This window comes from Sminthopsis crassicaudata, chromosome 2 (genome assembly GCF_048593235.1).
Source record: "Sminthopsis crassicaudata isolate SCR6 chromosome 2, ASM4859323v1, whole genome shotgun sequence".
In the NCBI taxonomy this organism is placed as follows: Eukaryota; Metazoa; Chordata; class Mammalia; order Dasyuromorphia; family Dasyuridae; genus Sminthopsis; species Sminthopsis crassicaudata.
Genome location: NC_133618.1, coordinates 598,995,675 through 599,018,816, shown reverse-complemented (window position 1 = coordinate 599,018,816; position 23,142 = coordinate 598,995,675).

Genomic DNA, 23,142 nt, shown 5'->3' with positions numbered 1-23,142 from the left:
AGCAAATTGTTCATTGTGTTTAACTCAGGCCCTTCTCAAGATCATTTTCTCTTATTCCATCCTTGGTAGGAATGGAACAGGATGGTATAAAAGAATAAATACTGTACTGGAAATGAGAAATAAACTTGGTTCAGATTTTGCCCTGATCTTTTCTAATTTAGCCATAGGAAAATCAATCTCTTTGTACTTTAACTTTCTCTTCATTAAAGTGAGGCTCATAACATCTGTACTATCTACCTCACAGAACTGTGTCAGAAGGAAATGAGTAAAGGAAACGTGTAAAGCTTTTTCAAATTCTTAAAGCACTACATAAACGTTCGCCATGATGATGATGATGCTGTAGAAAAATCAATTACTGTCCTTTAGGTCCATTTATATTTTGAAGACTATTGTTAAATTATTCTTTAGTCTTTCTTTCTCCAGACTAAATAAACCTCATTAACTCTGTTGAACCCTTCCTCATCGGCTTTGTCTTCCAACCCTTTTATCTTATTTGCTGTTTTCCTCAAAATGCTCTCCAAGGGTTTGCCATCTTGTCATATAAACAAACCATTAAGGATCAAGTAAAGCACAAATTGTCCAAACTTGGATGTATCCACTCGAAAATAATTTTAAGGCCAAATAGAACTAGGATCAGTCACCAAAAACATTTTTTTTCAAAGATCCTTCCCTGGTCTTAAATAAGCACAATAAAGACCTTGAGAACAAAGGACTAGCATAAAGCCCAGTGGCCCCTTGGAGTCCAGGGTAACATTTCTGCATGCTATCTGCTCTTGAGGAAACTCCTGAAAAAGTATTAATGAAAAATGATTGTAGCACTGAATCGGCCCTTTAAGCTTTTAAATTTTATTTTCTCTTTAGCTCACATTGGGGGATGCCTTTTGAATAATTCCTGTCAGAGCCACAATGGTAGTTTTAGAAAATTACAAACACTTTATTGGCAAGGTTTAAGGGGAAAAATGTAGACAGGTTTTCATGGGAAGGCCAAATAGTCTTTCCCTATGGGTTGAGACAGTGAGATCATTGTAATTTTTTTTTCTTTATGGAGAAGCTTAAAGTGATTGGCTAAGTAAAATGCTCTCATCATTTATTTCTCTGAAATTTGGATAATGTGTCACTTCCTACTCTGCTCAGAAAATAAGAACACTCAAATTTTATTTTCTTTGTAGTTTTTTTCAGACTTACTTTTTTTTTTTCTTTTAAATGTCTTCAGTGGAAGGTGAAGCCAGGTAAAACTAGGAGATTTTAAGTCCAATAACAAATAAATTTGATTTTCAACTAAATACTCTTGAAATCTCCCAGTTCCCAGAAAAGTAGAAAATGGTGATTTTTCAGCTAACATGGAATTGTGGAGTACAAAAAGTATTTAATGGAGAATTCTTAAAGTCAGAATAAAAAAAGAAAATTGAATTTAAAAAGAAAACAATAGTGGATGCTTTCCATAGATTCATAAGATAATAGATTTGAGCTGGGGGAAAACTTAGGATGCATTTAGCTGAACCTTCTCATTTTACAGATGAGAAACTGAGGTCCAGAATAGTTAAGAAACTTACCCAACTTCACACAGAAAATGACTGACAGAGATGGTATTTCAACTCTGGTCCTTTTGTACAAATCCATTATTCATATGTTAAGTATTCTGTTAAATTGAAAGATTTTGAGAGAAATTTGATATAGTTCAACATGTTTCATTAACCAACTTGAGAGCCTTTGAGAGTTCAAGCACTGAATCTATTAAAAGTTTCAAAGAATCTTACTACAAGCTGATTTTGACCAGCTCACAAGACAATTGACTATTCCTTATATGTTCAGTTGCTTCCATTCATTTACCACTGAAAAATAACATATTACCTACTTAAGTAGAATTTATACTATCCCACCTGAGAAATGTAGGAAATGGTCTCCAATTGCCTGTACAATTTTGTGTTTCAAATGTGATTCCCCCCTCCCTCTTATTTTCTTGAAACAAAATTCTAGAAAGAATATTTATTATATTTCTTCTTGAAATAAAGAGTTTGGTTACAGTTATGTTGAAATTCATGGGACTGAAATTTGAAGGTAATGTAATGTTCAAAATCTCACAAAATATGTCTCTCTTCTCCCCATCCAAGAAACATTATGCCTTGAAAACATTTGTTGAGACTTTAAATACACATTAAAAATGTTTTATCTATCAAATGAAAAAATATTTCTAAAGCATTTAGCACAGTTTTTGGCACATAGGAGGCATTTAATAATATTTGATCCCTTCCCCTTATTTATTTCCTTTAAAATGACATTGATGAATTTTTTTAAACTCACAGTCATTTTTAGATATTGCTATCTTTCTTCCCATGTTCCTCCTGTCCTTTTAACCAAGAAAAATAACCAAATGAGCTCAAGAAACACAGCAACTCTGTCTTGCCAGTTTGTACTTTTGATATCTTATAGATACCCATGTCTCCAAAGAAAGGAGTGAATACTAAATATTCATTTAAGATAGTTGCTTTGCTGGGTAGAACAAACTTTACTATACAGAGCAAGATAATACTATTTATCTCTGATTAGTGGGCATATGCATGAAATTAAAAAAACACACAACTTCTATCATTCACATTTCCTCTTCAGGGAGTATTTCTGAAGGATCCTCTGTTTATGAACATCAGAATAGGATGCTGATTGAATCAAAAAAGAATATGAAACTGTGTTATAAAAAATAGCATCTCTGTGGCACTGTATATGAGAAAAGAAGTGGAAAATATTTCTAGAATACAAAAGGTCTGTGTTCTGACTTGTGTGCCAGGATTTAAGATCCCAGATTTGTAGGGGTCAGATCTTAGCTAGTGAAGAAAGAAGGGGGGCTAGATAGGAATGGATAAAAGAAGATGGTAAGCCCCAAAAAGGCAAAAAGAGGGGAGAAAATCAGTCTTTATAAAAAGTCTTTTAGAATATGAGTTTTCTTTCTTAGAACTCAAAGGTGTTTTCAAAATTCAGCTGCCATGCCATTTTCTACACAAAGTCTTTCCTGGTACCCAGTTACTAATATCTCCCCTCCATCCCTCCTTGCTTTTACTTTGAACATATTTTTCATATATTTTGCATACTTACATAAACACATGTTATGTGTACCTCCTCTCCTCCCATAGACTGTAAACAACTCCTTCAGGGCAGAGCCTGTTTCCTCTTTATAATTCCAATATTGAGTTTAGAGTAGACACTTAATAAAGGCTTGTTGATTGGATGGTTATTTCTGGGCAAGGAAACTATTCTAGCTTACTCATCAAATGCTTACTTTTTACCCTTTTGTATAAGAGTTATTATTTAAATTGGATTCTTTGAGCTTTGAAAAACCCAGTCACCACTCAGGCTGATGTATCATATATTGATTTGTAGTTATATATTGATATATTAAAAACCCAGATTTATAGTAGCAGAAAGCCTTTTGGTGACACCTTGAAAAGGTCACATGGATCTTGAATATAGTTCAATTAATAACAATGACTTGTGTTTGACTACCCTAACATTTTTCCTGTTGCAAAGCAGAAGGCTTTCAGATTAGGTCTTGTGAGTCTTTTCATGAGAGGAGGAGACTTGAGTAAATATCCATGCATTAGGCATATTAAAAGAATGGAAAGACTCAATGAATTGGGTGGCTATGGAAGGCCTTTGGATTTGGATGGGGGAGGAAGATGTGTAGAATAATTGGATGAGGAAAAGTGCATCTATTTTCCCTCAGGTCAAATCAGGTATTAGAATTGTCACATACTGTTGTTTTTTGTCCTTCGTTCTCTGAGATGACCATGACATCAGGGAGGGGATGCTGTGACATGAAGGTGAATGGGTTTTAGTGAGGGAGGGCTGGCAAGGTCACTTGCTTCACCTTCCCCTCCAGAGCCCTATATGACCAGATACAGAGCAGGAGGACCAGAGATGGCCCTAGATAAGGTGGGGAATCTTGCCTTTTTAAGCTAAGGTCTTTCCTAGTCTCAGTCTGAGGTTTTAGATTGAGGCAAATACCCAATCACTGATTAAGGCTAGGTAAGAAATGAGGCAGAGAATGACTTCTTTTACCTAATTATATGTATGTGTGTGTACACACACTCACATATATATATATATATATATATATATATATATATAGATATAGATATAGATATAGATATATAGATATAGGTATACATATGTATCCCTGTATATAAATATAAATACAAACATATATATATATATATATACACATATGTAGGTATACATATGTATCCCTGTATATAAATACAAACATATATATGTATATATGTATACATATACATATATACATATATATACATATGTATATATATGGAGAGAGAGAGAGAGATACAGAGAGAGAGAGACAGAGAGAGAGAGAGAGACAGAGACAGAGAGAGATACAGAGAGAGAGAGAGAGAGAGAGAGAGAGAGAGAGAGAGAGAGAGAGAGGGAGGGAGGGAAAGACTGGGGTTTTCTGGCTAAAACAGAAATAATTGCCATTTACATTTACTCTGAGCCAATCAGGGCACAATGACCAAGTGGGGCTTGGCTTGGGACCTATTGTTCTTCAATCAATGAGAGCCAGAACAATTTGATTTAAGGCATAATCCTAGTCCTTAAACCCCAAGATATCTTGTGAGGTTTAAGTTGTCAAAATTTACAGTCCTTTGGGCAGAGCTCCCACAGGTAAACTAGCCACGTTTAAGATTGTATAAATGAATTATGATGCATTAATGAATTAAGTACAAATATGGTTTTATCTTTAATGGCTCAAAAGCCATTAACACCTTGTTTATATATTCAGTGATGGAAAATTATGCCAGGATAATTACTGACTGGCTTTTGGTTTCTACTTTAGAATACCAGTAAGTGATATGGAAGGGCTTTTGAAAAGAATGTAGGGCAAGTGCCACCATTCGAATTCCACCAGACATTTACTAACTTTAATCAGGAGTAACAGGTTTTTCTCATGACCTTCAGTGCTGGTGCTGAATGGATCATTGTGTCGGTACATCTGTGAGTATCTCTGGCGTGCTCTACAAACCCTCTCTTCTGTCCCTCAGCCTTCGGGGCCAGCAGTTGGGTCCAGTTTCGTTTTAAATGTGGCTCTATCTAGTTCTCTGGTTCGCATCACGCCAGGGCATCTGTTTTCCTTTACGATCATTGGGGTCTGCATGTGTCCTCGACGACCAGAAGGGCGCATTTCTCCATATCAGCATTGCCCATCTTAGCATTTAGTTCCCGCCAAGCTCAGGAAGTTTGCCAGGGAGGATGGGGGAGAGAGAAGTGTGTGCCTGAAGCGGGCAGTGAGAGGGAAGGATAAAAGACATGGAAACTGGGACAAACAAGTCTGTGCAGTGTAGCCTTTATTTGCCAGTGCCAAGCCAGATGGCTGCTTTATGTGGAATCAATTAACAAGAAGATGCTGTGTACCAAAGGGCACTGCACTTTCTGTCCTCTCAGAAGAAAGGTCACATCAGTCTCGTGACCTTCAGAGATTCTGCCGAAAAGGTAGAGCTGGGTGAAGATGGTGGGGAGGTACAAAGAAAGTGGTTTTTCAATCTGTGGAAAAAAGAATTCTATACCTGCACTGAGAAGATCTGAGTTTAGATTCTGATTCTGCCATTTAATACCTGTATAACTGTGGGCAAGACATCTAATCTCTCAGTTTCCTTCTTGGTAGAAGGTATAGGTTGGGATTCCCATCAACATTAACCTGTCACCCCAAACCCCACTAGTCTGAGTTCTGAGTGATTTTTTAACCCATGTTTTGAGCAGAGGATTGGTGCTACTTTAGCTTTTGCCCATCTTTGTGAGAACCAGAAGCCTTTGTAGAACTAGGAGGGATCTTAGGAATCATATAGTTCAATTCTTCATCCTACGAGTGCAGGTGAGGTTGAGATCACCAGGTCTCCTGATTCTTTATTCTATATCATGGGGCTCCTTGTGCTCCAAGGAATTCTGCTAAAACCGATAAGTATCTATGATGTGTCTGCTTTGGGTCAGGCACTGTGTTAGGAGGTGGAGATATGATAACCCTTCCCCCAAAAAGCACTCTTCAAGGAGCTTACGTACTATTGTAGGTGATTAATTTAATATGACCGCTGGTGGTTTCTCCTAATATTGATCCAGCAGTCATGGAAAAAATAGACCAAATCAAAGATAGTTTAAAATAGCAATGTGGCTTTTAGCAGGACCAATACTGGATTTCAAGTTGTTCAGTGTCCTCAATTTAGCCTTTACAATTCTCTAAATCAGGTACTGATAACCAATGATAGTTCAAAATCTGATTTGCTTACCAGAATAAAATGAGGATCTAATGAAATAATGTGTGTAAACCCTTTGCAAACCTGAAAGTGCTATAGAAATGTTAGCTGTCGTCTGCAACATGCCCTCCTGGCAGTTACTATTACCAGTCTGCCCTAGGCCCAACAGAGTACCTTTGACCACTGACCTTTGCAGTGTCAACTTTACCCGGCTCGCCTCCTCTGAGGCCTTCAAAGGTCTCTGGCCACGATCTCTTGAATCTATAGTTTAATAACCAGTAGCACGCTCAAGAACAGCCACGTGTAATCTTAAAAGCCTTTATTATATCTACTCACATAATGCTCTGACTTGTTAGCTCCCTAGTGAACACCTGGTCAGAAGACCCACGTGTTCACTACCAAACTCCTTACCTCTCTGGGCTATCCATCAGCTTGGCTCAGCTGTCCCAGGTGAGGGAGCCAGGTTAAAGAGAGTGACTGCTGTCTGCAGTGGGCTTATAAAGGACCTGTGAGGTCACACACACAGCCAATCAGCGAGAGAGCCGTCACCCATTACGAAGCTATCTCAATATGGCCAGGATCCCACCCACAGGGCAGTCCTATATCCACAGAGAATACTTCCTGGAGCACTCAATCTCTTGTTGCACTGTGTCCGCCCATTTAAAGGGCCCTTACAATTCCCTTCTCTTGTTTTGCAGGAACCACACATCTCATCAAGCTAAACTTTTAGCACCAGCTATATATAGTTCACTTGATCCATGATATGACAGAATGTTATGCCCAAGGAGGTACAAAGCAGCAGATCAGTAAACAGAAGTATGACAATGAGAACTAGGCTCAACAGTGGTCCAAGTGTTCAACCCATTCATTAAAGTCATACTCAAGGAGATAATAAGCCAAAGAGGTTGGATGCCAATGAGGTAGGATGTCAACCCTGAGGTGGGAAGTCAACAAGGTAAAACATCACAATTCTAGTTAACAATTAAATATCAGTGAGGTAGGTTGTCACAATTATAGTTACATTTATCACAATTCTAGACCAATTCTAGTTTCTCACAATTCTCTATTGCACTTTTCACAATCCTAGAGCAATTCTAGTTTCACAGGTGCACATAAGCAAAGTCATGTCCAGAAACTTTGTCTCAATAACAATGGCAGGTGGGTGTGTTGGTTTTTCACCCACTAATTTAAAAGCAGAGTCCTTCAATAGGAAGCATAGGGCAAAGCCTCTCCCCAGGCCACCATATAGCAAGTAGCCACGGGAGGAGCAAGCAGGCCCATTGTCCATTTACAGTCTTTATATTGTATATCACCCAAGTCCATTTCAGCTGCAACACTGGAACTGTGTCTGATGTCTCTAGTGTCACGGTCAGGGGGGACATTGCTGCCATCAGCATCTGGAGGGCTGCTGACATCTGGCTGGTCCCTCTGGGCTGTTGTCTGGTCCTTCTCTTGGATCCCCAGGTTACAAATGTCTCTGGTGGGGATCAATTCTGCTGCTGGATCTGCACCTAGGAAGGAATGTACCCGGGGCCCAACTTGGGCCTTTCCAAATGCCATCCAGGCCTTTCCACATCACAGTGGAAACAAAGTTGTTGTCAAAAAGATTAACAAAAGTCAGACAAAAGTTAGTTAGTCTGTCACTTAGCTGCACTTTCTGTGTATGCCCGAAGTGCATTGGTAAGATAAAATGCAAAGAATTTAAAAATGTAAAACAGAAATAATTTAAAAATATAAAACCGAAATAGATTAAAAATGTAAAACCAAAATAACTTAAAAATATAAAATCAAAATAACTTAGTAATGTAAAATCAAAATACTTTAAAGATATAAAATCAAAAGTGTTTAAAAATGTAAAATCAAAATTTAAAAATTGCAAGCAATCACATATATGTATTGCCACATCTTGTGCATATCCCAAAATTCCCTCCTCTTGTTTAGAAGAGAAGATCTTGGGGATATAGTCTGTGCAGTAATGACTTTACTAGTAGGATTATAAGAAATGTCAATGGAAAAGGCAAAGTCAAATTCAATGCAAAAACACCTAAAGGCAAAATATTTGTAAGCCAATCCATAAACTGTCTTAAATGCATGTGAAATTTCTACAATGGAAAAATGGTTGACCACATGTCTAGCTGCTTCTCCAGATTGGAATGAAGCCATAATGTCCATTGGTCTTAAAACATTAAATTTCAAACCATAAGGGTTTTGTCCTATAGGGAGTATAGGAGAGTGAAAGAAAGATAAGCTGTGTAGCCTTCTGCCATGCTCTTAGCTTCCTCTTTAGCAGCCTAATTATAAATGATTTGAAGGTCCACTCTGAAAATGGACATGTAGGGTATATTTATTTGAGTGCTTTCTCACTCGCTCTCGAAGTTCTTAAAAGAGCTGATACCTTTTCAGTGGTCTGCCACTCATACAGTTAATGAAAAAAGAACACTCGGCTATATCCCTGAATTCTTTTGCCTAAAAATCAAAGTTTGAGTTTCTGATACCGAATTGTACTTCAGGAGTGTGAATCAATACATCTGATACTACTTTTCCTCCTGGGTCAAAGATCACACACTGTCTATTTATTCTAATGATTAAAACAGCAATTTTCCAAACCATTCTAAACATAGACACTGTTTTATAAGTACTCGTAGGGGGTTGGGAAATCAAGCCCACCTGTGGAAGTAGAAAATCCACCAGGTAAGAAAAGAGGAGTTTCAACTCTCCAAAGACGATCCTAGCGGTTTTACAAGTATAAAACTCCACTTTCTCTAACTGCAAGATCTTATGCTTGTAAGGTTTCATAGAAATTAACTGAACTGTATTTTAAAAATTGTTCTACATATTATAGTCAATACACCACAATTCCTTTTTGCCTTGGGCCATAAAGCCTACTCCGGTCTTTTGAAATGAAGACACAGGAGTTTTAAATGGATTAATGGGCAGTGCTGATGATATTATCGCCCTTCGTTTTCCTCCTCCTCCTTCTCCCTTGGTCCACGAAGGTGGGGCTGAGGGAAGAGGAGTTGGAAAATTCCCCAAAGGCTGATTTAAAATCCAACCTGAGCTTTGTGCATAAGAACTAAACTTCTTCTCAATGGAAGAGTAATCCTTCCTTAAGGACAATTCCTTATGCAGGAGGTAAACCAACAAAATGCTAAGAAGAATTTCTCCAACTGAAGTCCATGTAGTTTCAGCCACTGGTTTGTGTAGTAACCTAGCCTTTTCTTCTTTCTCTATCTCAACCTGTAATTTAACCTACAATTCCAGCAACTCTTTTTAAATTGTTTGTCGTTCTATTTTTAACTCAACTTCTAGTTGTCGCATTTTATACTCTATACTGTCATACAAACACATTAGCTCTAGGTTGCTCCCTCTCCGAGCTATATTTACTGGGTGTGGGGATAGCCTTCTGGGAGCTTGATTACAAGCTTCCTGCTGTTCTTCAGTGGTGATCTCTGTTAAAAGATCTTCCATCTGGCTCTTTAACCTCTTTATATAAGCATTATGTTCAGCTGTGTCCTTGAGCCTGATCCCAGAGTTACCATATTACTTCTCTGCCTTCCCTCCTAAGTGGCGTTTCTACCAGATCTTTCAGAATCTTAATTCTGAATATTAAATATTTTCAAAACCTGATAATTCCTGATGCGTCCACGTTGAGCGCCATTTGTAACATGCCCTCCTGGGAGTTACAATTACTAGTCTGTCCTAGGCCCAACAGAGTACCTTTGACCACTGACCTTTGCAGTGTCAACTCTACCTGGCTCGCTTACTCTGAGGGAGGCCTTCAAAGGTCTCTGGCCATGATCTCTTGAATCTATAGTTTAATAACCAGTAGCGCGCTCAAGAACAGCCACGTGTAATCTTAAAAGCCTTTATTATATCTACTCACATAATGCCCTGACTTGATGCCCTGACTTATTGGTTCCCTAATGAATACCTGGTCAGAAGACCCACGTGTTCACTACCAAACTCCTTACCTCTCACTTATCCATCAGCTTGGCTCAGCTAAAAGAGAGTGACTGCTGTCTGCAATGGGCTTATAAAGGGCCTGTGAGGTCACACACACAGCCAATCAGCGAGAGAGTTGTCACCCATTACGAAGCTATCTCAATATGGCCAAGATCCCACCCACAGGGCACTCCTAATATCCACAGAGATTATTTCCGGACCACTCAATCTCCTGTTGTGCTGTGGCAGCCCATTTAAAGGGCCCTTACAATTCCTTTCTCTTGTTTTATGGGAACCACATTCTTACAGTCATCATCATCATCATCACCATCACCACCACATCTTCATCACCATCAACATCCTCATCCTCATCCCATCACCATCATCATCATCATCATCATCATCATCATCATCATCATCATCATCATCATCATCTTTTCATTGCCCTTTGTACCAACCTTAGCTCATTCCAGGCTCTAACACTCTATTGTAAAGAGATTTAAAACATGTGACCCATGGGCCATATATGGCTCACAACACTTCCGAATGGGTCCAAACAGATTAAAATATAATCGGGAAATATTTATCAAGATAAATAAAAATACAATAAAACAGATAACACTACATTTTAAAATTAAAGGCACATGCCTTTGCAGGGATTCTTATGTACTGTTTAGTGCCCCCACCTTATTTTTTATTGGATTCTGATACCACTGCTCCACATCATTATCTTTTATAGCCACCCTCTAGTATCTGTCCCCACTTCCATCTTCTACATGTTTTTAAAGCATCTAAATTTGACGTCCATCAAGTGGATATCCATATTCTTCTCTTTAGACAACTTCTTTTCTTCCTCTTAAGAATAATTTTTTTGTATCTTCAGAACTTATGTCTATGTGTTGACTTTTTCTGTAGAAATCCAACCTCTCTTTTTCTGAACCTTTTGAAATCCACTCTTGTAACATCTAAGATATGGGATAGATAATTTTTGTCATTCCATTTCTTTTTCTTGCACAAATTCTAATATGGAATAATCCCTTTACTTCAGTTTTTACCATTTCTACTTCAGCAATGACTTTGTTCTTTCTCATTGGTCAGAATCAGCTCCAGAAGAGCTGCAGACTTTTTTTTTTTTAAATTAAACTTTCAGAGAGGATTATGGGAGTAGGTCAGAAAAATTCCAATTTCTCCAGATTTCCCTCGCAACTGGGAAAAATTCACACCTCAGGGCAAACACAGACAGATGAAAAATAAATAAAGATAGGGCAGAACAGGGATCTTTCTGGAACAACCCAACAAGACCTTAAGAAAGACCCCAGAATGGAGGGTTTAACTGGTGGGAAGTATAAACACTTCCAGATTAGCTCCACAGAAACAGGTAGGTGGAAGCCCTGGGGCTATGTGGGTTGTGGAGAGCCTCAGCCTGAATCCTAGAAGCTTTCATCAACCAGACAGTTCAGGGGTCTGGGTCCTGGAAGAATGAGGGAACCTCTGCTGATGAGGAACACCAGACTTAGCTGTGCTATAGAGATACGGCCCTGGGTGAGAAGGAACCAGTACACCTTATGAGTGTGCAGAAACAGTGGATATTTGCAGGAGAGTGGAGTTTTTTGTTAAGGGTTCCAGGTCAGAGAGGAGAGCTAAAAGCTTCTCCTACCCCAAAGAACAACATTAAATGGCTAACTGACCAGAAAGAATTTAAAGAGGAACTCAAAAAAGGCTTCAAAAATCATAGGAGAAAGATTGAGGAAAAACTAAGAGAAAAAAAAAAGAAAAAGAAAAGAAACATCCAAGAAAAAATAAGAAGATTATGAAAAAAGTCAACTAACCAGAAAAGAAGATGCAATCTTAAAAAAGAAAATAACAATGTGGGGGCAGCTAGATAGCATAAAGATAGAGCACTGGCTCTGAAGTCAGGAGGACCTGAGTTCAAATCCAGCCTCACAATTGCCCCACAAAACATGAAAGAGTGAAACATCTAATAAAAAAAAACAATAGATCTAGATAAGAGATTAAGAAAAAAAAATAAGAATAATACTATCTGAAAACTGTGACCAAAAAAGAACCTTGATATAATAATACAAGAAATAATCAAAGAAAATTATCCCGAAGTGATAGAACATGAGGGGAAAGTAGAAATAGAAAAAAAAAAAAAAAAAACCCACTGATCACCACCACATTAAAGGAAACATCACTACAAGTAAAACACGTAGGAACATTATTATTAATTTTTTTTCAAGGATCAAAGAGAAGATTTTACAAGAAACAATAACAATAAAACCAGAATTCAAATACTCTAGACCTACCATTGGAATTCTACAGAATTTATTAGCAGCTACAATAAAAGACCACAGGTCCTAGAACATTATATATTGATAATCAGAAATATTCCTTCTCTCCTTCCCTCCTTGCCTCCTTGCCTCCTTGCCTCCTTGCCTCCTTGCTTCCCTCCCTCCCTCCCTCCTTCCTTCCTTCCTTCCTTCCTTCCTTCCTTCCTTCCTTCCTTCCTTCCTTCCTTCCTTCCTTCCTTCCTTCCCTTTCTCCCTCCCTCCTTTCCTACTTCCTTCCCTCCTTTCTCCCTTCCTTCTCTCCATTCCTTCCTTTCTTCTCCTTTCCTTCTTCTTCTTCTTCCTCCTTCCTCTTTTTCTTTGGAGAAGGCAGGAATCAGGGGGAAAGATTTTGGTTAATTGACAAAAATAAAAAAATGTTAAAGTACTATATGTTATTTCCATGTTAGGTTTCTGAATGCCTCATATACTTTTTCCTTCTGTCTAGATTATTACCATGATACTATGCTTCCTACTTTTCTCTCCTGATCTATATCTTGCCACTGGACTCAGATGACTCCGGAGAAGAGAGTGAGCGAGGTGATTTTGCCCTCCCTCCCTCACTTAAATCCAATTTATTTGCATGTCATACCATCAACTCCTTGATGTCATGGGTCTCTTTCAGAATGAAGGCCAAACAATAACAACCACTATCCCTCATACAAATAGATATTCATAATCCAGCTTCCCTTTCCCATGCCTGAATTTCCTCATATGAACATCTATTTTTTTTGACATTCAGTATTATTTTGCTGCTTCTTTTTGTATGAATACCCTTGTGTATTCTGTTCTAATTAAGTCTAAGTAATCTCATGAGGTCAAGTTTTCCTCCTTTCATTAGGCTTTCTCTTTCACCTTCTTTATTATTCGTACACTGTGCATTTGAAAAATGAAAGTTGAAGGCACAGGGTGTTGACTCAGAGAAAGTAGCATAAGTGATTGTTTCTCTGGGAGGCAGGGCAGGGCAGTGAAAAAAGCACCATATTAGGAGGAGGGAGAGACCTTAGTTCACATCCTCACAGGGCCATCAGTATGTTGAGTGACCTTAGTCTACTCACTTCCTTTTTTGAAACTCATTTTCCCCATCTGGAGAAAATAAGAGAGTTGGACTTTAAGGTCTTTATGGTTCATTCCCATTTTATAATGAATCCAGAAACCTTATGATGTTTTTCCTATTTTTTAAATTAAGTTTATAACATTTTTTGACAGTACATATGCATAGGTAATTTTTTACAACATTATCCCTTGTACTCCCTTATGTTCCGAATTTTTCCCCTCCTTCCCTCCACCCCCTCCCCTAGATAGCAGGCATTCCCATACATAATAAATGTTATAGGATAACCTAGGAACAATATATATGTGCAGAACCAAATTTTGTTGTTGTCGTTGCAAGGGAAGAATTGGATTCGGAAGGTAAAAATAATCTGGGGAGAAAAACAAAAAATGCAAACAGTTTACACTCATTTCCCAGTGTTCCTTCTCTGGGAGTAGCTGATTCTGTCCATCATTGATCAATTGGAATTGGATTAGCTCTTCTCTATGTTGAAGATCTCCACTTCCATCAGAATACATCCTCATACAGTATCATTGATAAAGTGTATAATGATCTCCTAGTTCTGCTCATTTCACTCAGCATCAGTTGATGTAAGTCTCTCCAAGCCTCTCTGTATTCATCCTGCTGGTCATTTCTTAAAGAACAATAATATTCCATAACATTCATATACCACAATTTACCCAACCATTCTCCAATTGATGGGCATCCATTCATTAACCATATGATTTTGAATGAATATCTTTAATGGGTTCCATTTTGTAATCTTTATTTGCCTTTTTTAATGGTAGAAATTCTGTGAAAATGGATGTAGAGGGACTGGATGAACAGAATCTACATCTTGTTCTGTTCTGGTGGAGAACATTCTAGTGCTCTATCACTAAATCTAGTACATCCTGGATTCAGACAAAGGGAAAGGTGGGGAAGAAAAGTAAGGAAGAAAAAGTAAAAGAAGAAGAAAGAGAGAGAAAGCTCCAGCAAAATCTATTTTAAGCAGACAGAAAAGCGTATCAGTCATCAAGGAATTACAGATGTGGAATTGTTCGAGTTTAGACAAGACCATCACATAAACCAAATTCCAATGGAGGAACATGTCACTTAGAATGGTAGTCTTGGGGGCATCCAAAGACAAGCTTTCTTTCTGACATTAATTAGATTTAGATTGTTGCTATATTTCGAGGAGGAAGCTATACATTTATATTAGTGCCAACTTTTTTTTTTTTTTTTTTTTAACCCATGGCTGTCAAAGGAACCATGACCTATCAAAATGTGTGATAAGGAGGCTACATGTGTCATTTTTTCGAACTAGTTAAAACCAGCTAGGCAGCTCCTTGTTTTCAGCTGCTGGCTATTAGCCGTCATGCAGACTTGGATGTCAGACAAGCTGGTGGAGAAATCGAGACATCGCCTCATTAGGACCTGCAGGAACAGGCAAGTAGATCCAGGTATCATCGTTGGAAATCTGATAATCAAGCTTCATCATAAAAGATGGCCTCTCTGGAGTTTTCCATTTTAAATTACTTTTTTTTTAAGAGCGGGTGAATTTTAATCCTCTCCCAGGTTGCTCTTAGTGTAACTGCCACTGATCCTTCAGCTCGATAGGGCTCCATTTCTCTTGCTCAGGCAGCACCTAATTTCATAAAATGCCCTTGACTGTGTTATGATTTAATAGATGTATCAACAGGATTGATACTTGCAAGGGCTAGTTCACTTTCTATTCATTTTGAAAATGACTCTCCCTTTCTTGGTGCCAAGAAACTGTGTTTGCCTTTATTCCTGGTTAAATTGTGGGGTTTATCAAGAATATTTGAAGTTATAGTTAGAAGATTATTGTGAGATTTTTGAAAGCCAGAATGTTTCAAAGAATTGCATCTCGCAGATAAGTCACATTTATCATCTTAATGTCTATCATCAGCTTTTTTTTATTGTTAATATTTCCCCAAGTGGTAATTGATATTTTTTATTTGAGTTCACTTCTCTTTTTGTTATTCTTTCTGTAATGATTAGTGGACTGTCTGTTCTACTTGGGGTCTAAAGATCCACATTTGGGCTCTGGCTCTGCCACCTACCTATGTATGATTTTGGGCAAGTGATTCCATATTTTAAGGACTCGGTTTCCACATCTGCAAAACTAATGAACTGATGAAAAAAAATCAAGTACTTATTATGGTGTAAGTTCCATGGATACAAATACATGAGTGAACACAGCACTTAAGGAATTTATTCTCCAACAGGGGAACAATGGTAATCAGAGAGGGCTACTTTGGTTTAGAAGTTACAGAAACAGTGTGTAGGGCTAAAATGACAGAGTTGATCTGATTATGGTTCCAGAACTAGAAAGAGGAAATTGATGGTTGGGGAAAAGGGAAATAAAATATAGAAGTGGGTTTCTGGTCACTGCAGGACAGCTGGAAAGTCTAGGGAATTAAGTGAAACTTCACTGGACCAAGTCTTAGATATAGTATGTAACTCACAAAATCACAGTTTGGGCAGGAAGGGCCCAGAATGGGAATTCCTGAGATGAAAGGGAATTTGAGACTCTTCCATTTCTGCCATTTTGTGATTCAGTGAAATTTAAAAATAAATCCTTATTTAACATCTTCCATGGAATTCAAGTCATATTATAGGAACGAACAAATGATCACATATCAAGAGGAGAGGGAATGTTATCTTGTCTGTAGAAGATCAGACTGAGGTATAGAGTAAAACACCTGAGGAAGAACACATTTTCTGCACTATTCCAGTATCAAACAAACCAAAGCACTAAGTAAGTCTGACTAATCATTTCTTATATTTAACATTAATATGATGCCAGTGAACTGTGTAGTTCTAGTTAAGTATCAGGAGAAACTAAGCTAGGACTGGAGACTTTAAACAGCTGTTAAGACTATTAAGAGGAGGAAAAGGAAGAGGAGGAGGAAGAGGAAGAGGAGAAAGAGGAAAAAGAGGAAGAAAAAGAGGGGGAGAAGGAAAAGAGAAGAGGAGTAGGAGGAGAAGAAGAAGGAGGAAGAGGAGGAGGAGAACAAGAAGAATGACAAGAAGAAAAAGAATAGCATTTGCACAACACTTTAATGTTTGCAAACACTTTGCAATAGGATCTCATTGATCCTCATGATAATCCTGGGAGACAAGTGCTATTATTACTCTCATTTTACAGATGGAGAAACTGAGTCAGAGAGAAGTGATTTGTTCAGAGTCATATAGCTAATCAATTTCTGAAGGAGATCCATTAAGTCATGTAGCTTAAAAACATTTGAAAATGACCCCAACTGGAAAACTATATGGAAGGAAAGCTGGGAGCAAGTGGCAAGTTTTGATTAAATTGGAAAGGGATTTTCTAAGTGGAAGATAAGAGTTTAGAAATGAATATGACTTTTATTTATTTATTTTTTTTGGTAGCAAAGGATTTTTGTTTTATTTAATTTTATAATAATAGTTTTTAATTTTTCAAAATACATGCAAAGTTAGTTTTCAACATTCACCTCTGCAAAACCTTATGTTCTAAATCTTTCTTCCTCCTTCCCCCCACTTCCCTAGACAGTAAGTAATCTAATGAAGGTTGAACATTTGCAATTCTTCTAAACATACTTTCACATTTATCACACTGCACAAGAAAAATCAGATCAAAAGGGGGAAAAATGAGAAAGAAAACAAAATGCAAGCAAACAACAACAAAAAGAGTGAAAATACTATGTTGTGATCCACATTCAGTCCCCATAGTCCGCTCTCTGGATACAGATGACTCTCTCTATCATATCTATTGAAATTGCTCTGAATTACTTCATTATTGAAAAGAGTCAAGTCCATCACAGTTGATCATCCCATAATTTTCTTGTTGCTCAGTATAATGTTTTCTTCATTCTCCACTTAGTATCAGTTCACGTAACTCTCTCCAGACCTTTCTGAAATCATCCTGCTCATTGTTTCTTATAGAAAAATAATATTTCATTACATTCATATACCATAACTTATTCAGCCATTCCCCAACTGATTGGCACTTAGTTTTCAGTTCCTTGCCACCACAAAAAAGGAGCTGCTATGAACATTTTTGCACATGTGGGTCTCTTTCTCTTTTTTATAATCTCTTTGGGATATAAGCCCAATAGAGACACTACTAGATCAAAGGGTACGTATAGTTGGATAGGCCTTTGAGCATAGTTCCAAATTGCTCTCCAGAATGTTGGATCAGTTCATAACTCTACCAACAATGTTTCCCCACATCTCCTCCAATATTTATCATTATCTTTTTTTCTATCATCTTAGCCAATCTGAGAAATACCAATTTGGTATTTCAGAGTTGTCTTAATTTGCATTTCTCTCTTCAATAGTGATTTAGAACATTTTTTCATATGACTAGAAATGGTTTTAATTTCTTCATTTGAAAATTGTCTGTTCATATCCTTTGACCAAAGGAATGGCTTGTTGTACATAACTTTTAAAATTTGTGCTGTGGATTATAGCAATTCACTCTTCACCTTGAAATTTAAAATCCTATACCCTTCATTTTACAAATAAATGAGTCAAGTGGGGTTTTGAGAAGAAGTTACAGTGATAAGAGATCTGAGTTCAAATCTTGACTCTGACATTCCCTATGTGATCTTGGCAGTTAGGTGGCTCAGTGGATAGAGTTCTGGGCCTGGAGTCAAGAAGACTCATCTTCCTGAATTCAAATCCATCCTTAGACATTTACTAGTTTCATAATTCTGGGTAAGTCACTTAACCCTGTTTGCCTCAGTCTCCTAATCAGTAAAATGAGCAGGAAAAGGAAATAGCTAACCATTCCACTATCTTTACCAAGAAAATCCCAGATAAGATCACAAAGAGTCAGACTTGACTTAAGGGACAATAAATGTGATCTTGAACAAATCAATTCAGCCTTTGGAGTATCAAGTCCCTCATTTGTAGAATGAGTGTTAAATGAAATGATTGCTGAGGTCTTTTCAAGCTCTTTGACTCTAGGAGTAAATAATCTCTAACCTCCCTTTCTGCTCTAACATCCTGAAATCCTGTGAAGAGGGAGAGGAAGAAGAAAGGAACACGCATTTAGATAGTGCCTACTGTATGCCAGGCACTGCACTAGGTACTTTACCAATGTTATTACATTTGATTCTCTGGCGTATGACTTGCCCAAGTTCACAGAGATTAGATTTCAGATTCTGAATTTCCTAGTTCTTGCTTCCTTCTCTTGAGCTTGACTTCTGTTTATTCTTGCTAAGATTTGGACGATCAGCAATGAGGTGGTCTAAGTTGGATGAACTAGTAATGATTGCTTCCTGCCACCTTGGCATAGTATATTCTAAAGTACTCAAATACTATGGAGAGAAAATTTGATTCTAAGTTTGGGAAGGCTGTGTTTCAAACTGATCCAAAGCACATGGGTTTGAAGTTTTTTAAAATAAACCCAAGCCTTTTGGCAGCCAAAGTACATTTTGCTGGTTTGGAAAAAAAGGGGTGTGTGTGTGTGTGTGTGTGTGTGTGTGTGTGTGTGTGTGTGTATGTATGTGTAAGGGAACCATTAGATGAAGCTCACTAAAAAGAGTTCAAAAACTCTTGGGTAGGGGGATCCCAATGATATTTTGACAAAGGATAAATGAATCATATGAATTTTCCTTAAATTTCTCCTTAATCATACAAAGGGCTATAAAAATAATGGTGGGGGAGAAGAGTCATGACTGGCAAGGGTTGGGAGTCTTTTTGTGCTTTGTCTATCCATTTAAACATGTTTGGGATGATTTTTGAAATTGAAGCCCCAATTTAATGGTCTCTGCTTGAATCCATTCCTGTTCAATTTCTAGTTTCTATAGAACAATACTTGTATTTAGGTGGGACAGGGATTAGAATAATCTTGTGATGTCATTAATTTAGGGATCTCCCAGGTGTGGAAACTCCCTCTGCTAAGGCAGGTTGGTACCTGCTCTGTACCTTACAGCCTTGGAGAATTATCTAGAGCACTGAGGTTTAGTGACTTGAATGGGTTCAAACATTTGTTCAAGTTGTCCCCCAAGGTGTTTCCATCACAATTAAGTACTTTGTAGAGAGTGCAATATGAAACTCAAATTAGTCTGGAAAATCATTTCATGCAGTTCCTTAAGTTAGTAAATATGTGTCTTTCTGACCCCGTGTATTGATAATTTCAAGTAGAGTGGCACTTTTATTTAAGATGACAAGATTTCCTACAGGTAGCTGCAAGCAGCATTTAGAATGAGAGAGATACAAGTAAAAAGTGTTATGGTGTGTATGTATGTGTGTGTGTGTGTGTGTGTGTGTGTGTGTGTGTGTGAGAGTGTGAGTCTGTGTGTTTTTTTAAACATGCACAACACAGCAGATGGTTTTTGGAAATGTATGTGTTCAAATCACATCAAAGGTCTGTTAAATGGTAGGCGTCTTTAGTACCAGAAAGAAACCCTTGTTAATAGCTGTATTCATGAAAGTTAAAATTAAATTTCTGTGGTGTTGACTTAAAGCCAACTTTTCCCACAGGGCTATTTATTTATAAAATCAAAAATAGGAAGGGGTCCATGGCATATGCTAGAAGCGTCAGAGGATGGGGGTCTCCACTCAGACTAAAGCTTTCTTTGTGTTTGTCTCTACTACTTAGCACCCTGCAGGAAGAGGGTGGCATTTTGTTGGCCTCTCCCTTTAAAGCTTGGAGCCTGGAGCAATTTTTTTCTAATTTGCTTTGGAGGGCGGTTGTTCAAGATTTTCATGCTTGGAGGTGAAGGCCATAAAACAATATTATACTTGAAAGTCCACTGGGTAATGGAAGAGCAGGGGGCGCATGTGAAAATGCTGTATTATTAGAGGCAGATTGAATTTAGTATAAGATTCTTTTTCCCTCAGCTAGGATAAAAGTTTAGGATATTGGCCTTCCTGCTATTCTGATTAAAAATGGAATAAACCGTTTGCAATGGGACCAATAGAAAAAGGCAAGGAAATGACCTTCTCAACATAGCAAATGCAAAATATTTTAACATAGGGAGCAATCTGGAATTTGGAATTTGGAGCCAGATTCCAGGTCTAGGGACCATGTGATCCTGGGCAAGTAATTTAGCCTTTCTAAGTCTGAATGAAGAGCTTGGACCAAATAGTCTCTGACATCCTTTGGGCTTCCACATTTCTGATCTGATGATGATCCACCATCTTCCCTCCTCTATGGGATTGTGTATGACTTCTGAAAAGCTCTTTAAAGGAGAGTCAGCAAGACTTGAAAATTGTAAAATCAAGAAATTAATCTGAAGGATTTATCTCAGCCTAGCAGGTTCCAATTCAGGCCCTCTCTGTGTGTGACCCGAGTCAATTCCCCACAAATAGCAAGCAGCAGGATGCCTTTCAGAATTCACCTAATGACTTTTGAGCTCATGATTTCTGCTGTTGGTCTTTTCATTTTTTACTTTTAAATAAAAAGTCTTTATAAAACCATCAAGGAATATTTGTCTCTTCAGGTGCAAGAAATCTCTAAACCCCTTTATGCAAATATTAGTTGAGGGATTAAACTGGATATATATTGGTGAGACTTTAGGATAAAAACCTCTACCACAGCTGCTTGAACAATTGGGACAATGATTTTAAAAACTGGTATTGAATTGATTTCTTCCTTTTGGGAACTCACTAGGTTTATTTTTTCCTCAAGATTAAACAATGAACCTAAACTCTTCCTTTTAGTTGCTTTTTATCTGCTAGTAATAAATAATGGTTAATTCTTTTTTCCTAGAAGTTCCTATTTCCCTATTAACTTTATTATAAAATTTCTGGAGAGTGAATTTTAATAATGATTAACATTTATTCTCCCTGAAAAACTTGAGTTATGGAGCAATTCAGAAAAGGACCACAATTTTGAAGACTAATTGCAGAGAATCCAAACCAACTCCAAGTCCCTGAATAATGACAGACATTTTAAAAAATAACCCACATAAACAAATCCAACTTTATTCCTTAGAAGACTCTTTTTAAAGAATCAAAGCTTATGTCTAGGGCTATATTCCAGAATTAAACTCCCAGAGTGAATAAGCCTGAACTAGCCATTAGACTAGCCATTTCTTTGTCACCTAGAATATGATTAATCAATGACCATTATACATGTGAAAGTCTCATTCTTCTTTGGGAAAATTCTAACAAAGGTGGAGCCCTAAAGCAAGACCATAAATCAACTAAGGTACAATAATGAAGTTTCTGAAAGCACCTAAAAGCCACATACATATTCCAAGTTAATGTATAACTAGGTGGGCACAAATTATTTACGTGGTGGAGTGCAAGTTAGGAATTGGAGACTGAGATGTGAAAATCAGTCACCCAGCAAAATCCAAGTGTCCAAAAGAAAAAAAAACTGAAAAGAAGAAAAAAAAAAAACAACCAAACAGACCCCCATAATTCCCCATCCCCCCAAGTCCCCAAAACTTCACATCTAACTTTCCACATGTATTCATTCCCCATATAGAGCTTTCATATCCAAACAACTTTTTTACATTGTCCTCTTCTTCAAAGAACAAATTATTATATATTATGAGAAGACTCCAAGGCAGATGCTTAAGAAGAAGTTTAATTGTTTTGCCTTTCTCTCTAAGTGTGTATTTCAGTTGATTAGCTATGAGAAGGTCCCTTAATTCTGAGGAAACTTTAATCAATCAAACAATCAATCAATAAACATTTATCAAATGCATTATGCACTGGGCATTATTGTTAAGCTCCAGCAATACAAAGAGAGGAAAAGGTATTTCCTGCCCTCAAAGAGTTTACAATGTAATGGGGGAGACAATATGCAAACCTATATATACAAAGACAGCTATATATAAGATAGGAAATAATTATCAGAGGAAAGACATTGGAATTAGGAGAGGTTGGGGGAAGCTTCCTGTAGAAGATAGATTTTAGTTACAATTTAAAGGAATTCAGTGACGTTAGTAGACAGAGATGAGGAGGCAGAGAATTCTAGGTGAGCTGGGTAGCCAGAGGGAATGTCCAGAGCAAAGAGATGGAGTGTGTTGGGAGTGGGACAGTCATGAGGCCAGGGGATTAAAGAGTCCGTTTTAGGGAGTGAGGTATAAGAAAACTGAGAGAAAGTACTGGAAAGTAATTGAGAATAAATAATTGTAATGTCATAGTCTTGTTAGAAGAAAAGTTAGTCATAAAGCACTATGTAAATGTGAGATTATTATCACATTTTTCAAAACTTCAAGGATTGATTGCAAGTGTAGGGGAATGTTTAGAATGGAAAGAGAAGACATGATGTGTGGGGGGATGTAATTTGTTCTTATTGATCCTGGAGGGTAGAACTGGGAGAAATATGTGATAGATGCTAAATGAAAACTTTAGACTTGATGGAAGGAATGGAACAAATATTTATTAGGCAACTACATACTTGCCTAAGCACTTCATAGATATTAGCTTATTTGACCAAATGAAAAGCTTACAAGCAGAGCTGTCCCTAATGGAAATGCCCTGACAAAGTGGTCCTGGCTTCCCCTTCACAGACCATCTTCAAGTAAAGTCTAGAAGATCATTTTAGGGTATCCTTTAGAAAAAATTTATTCTGCTGTCTGATATGTTAATCATCTTTTTTTTTAATCTACAATTT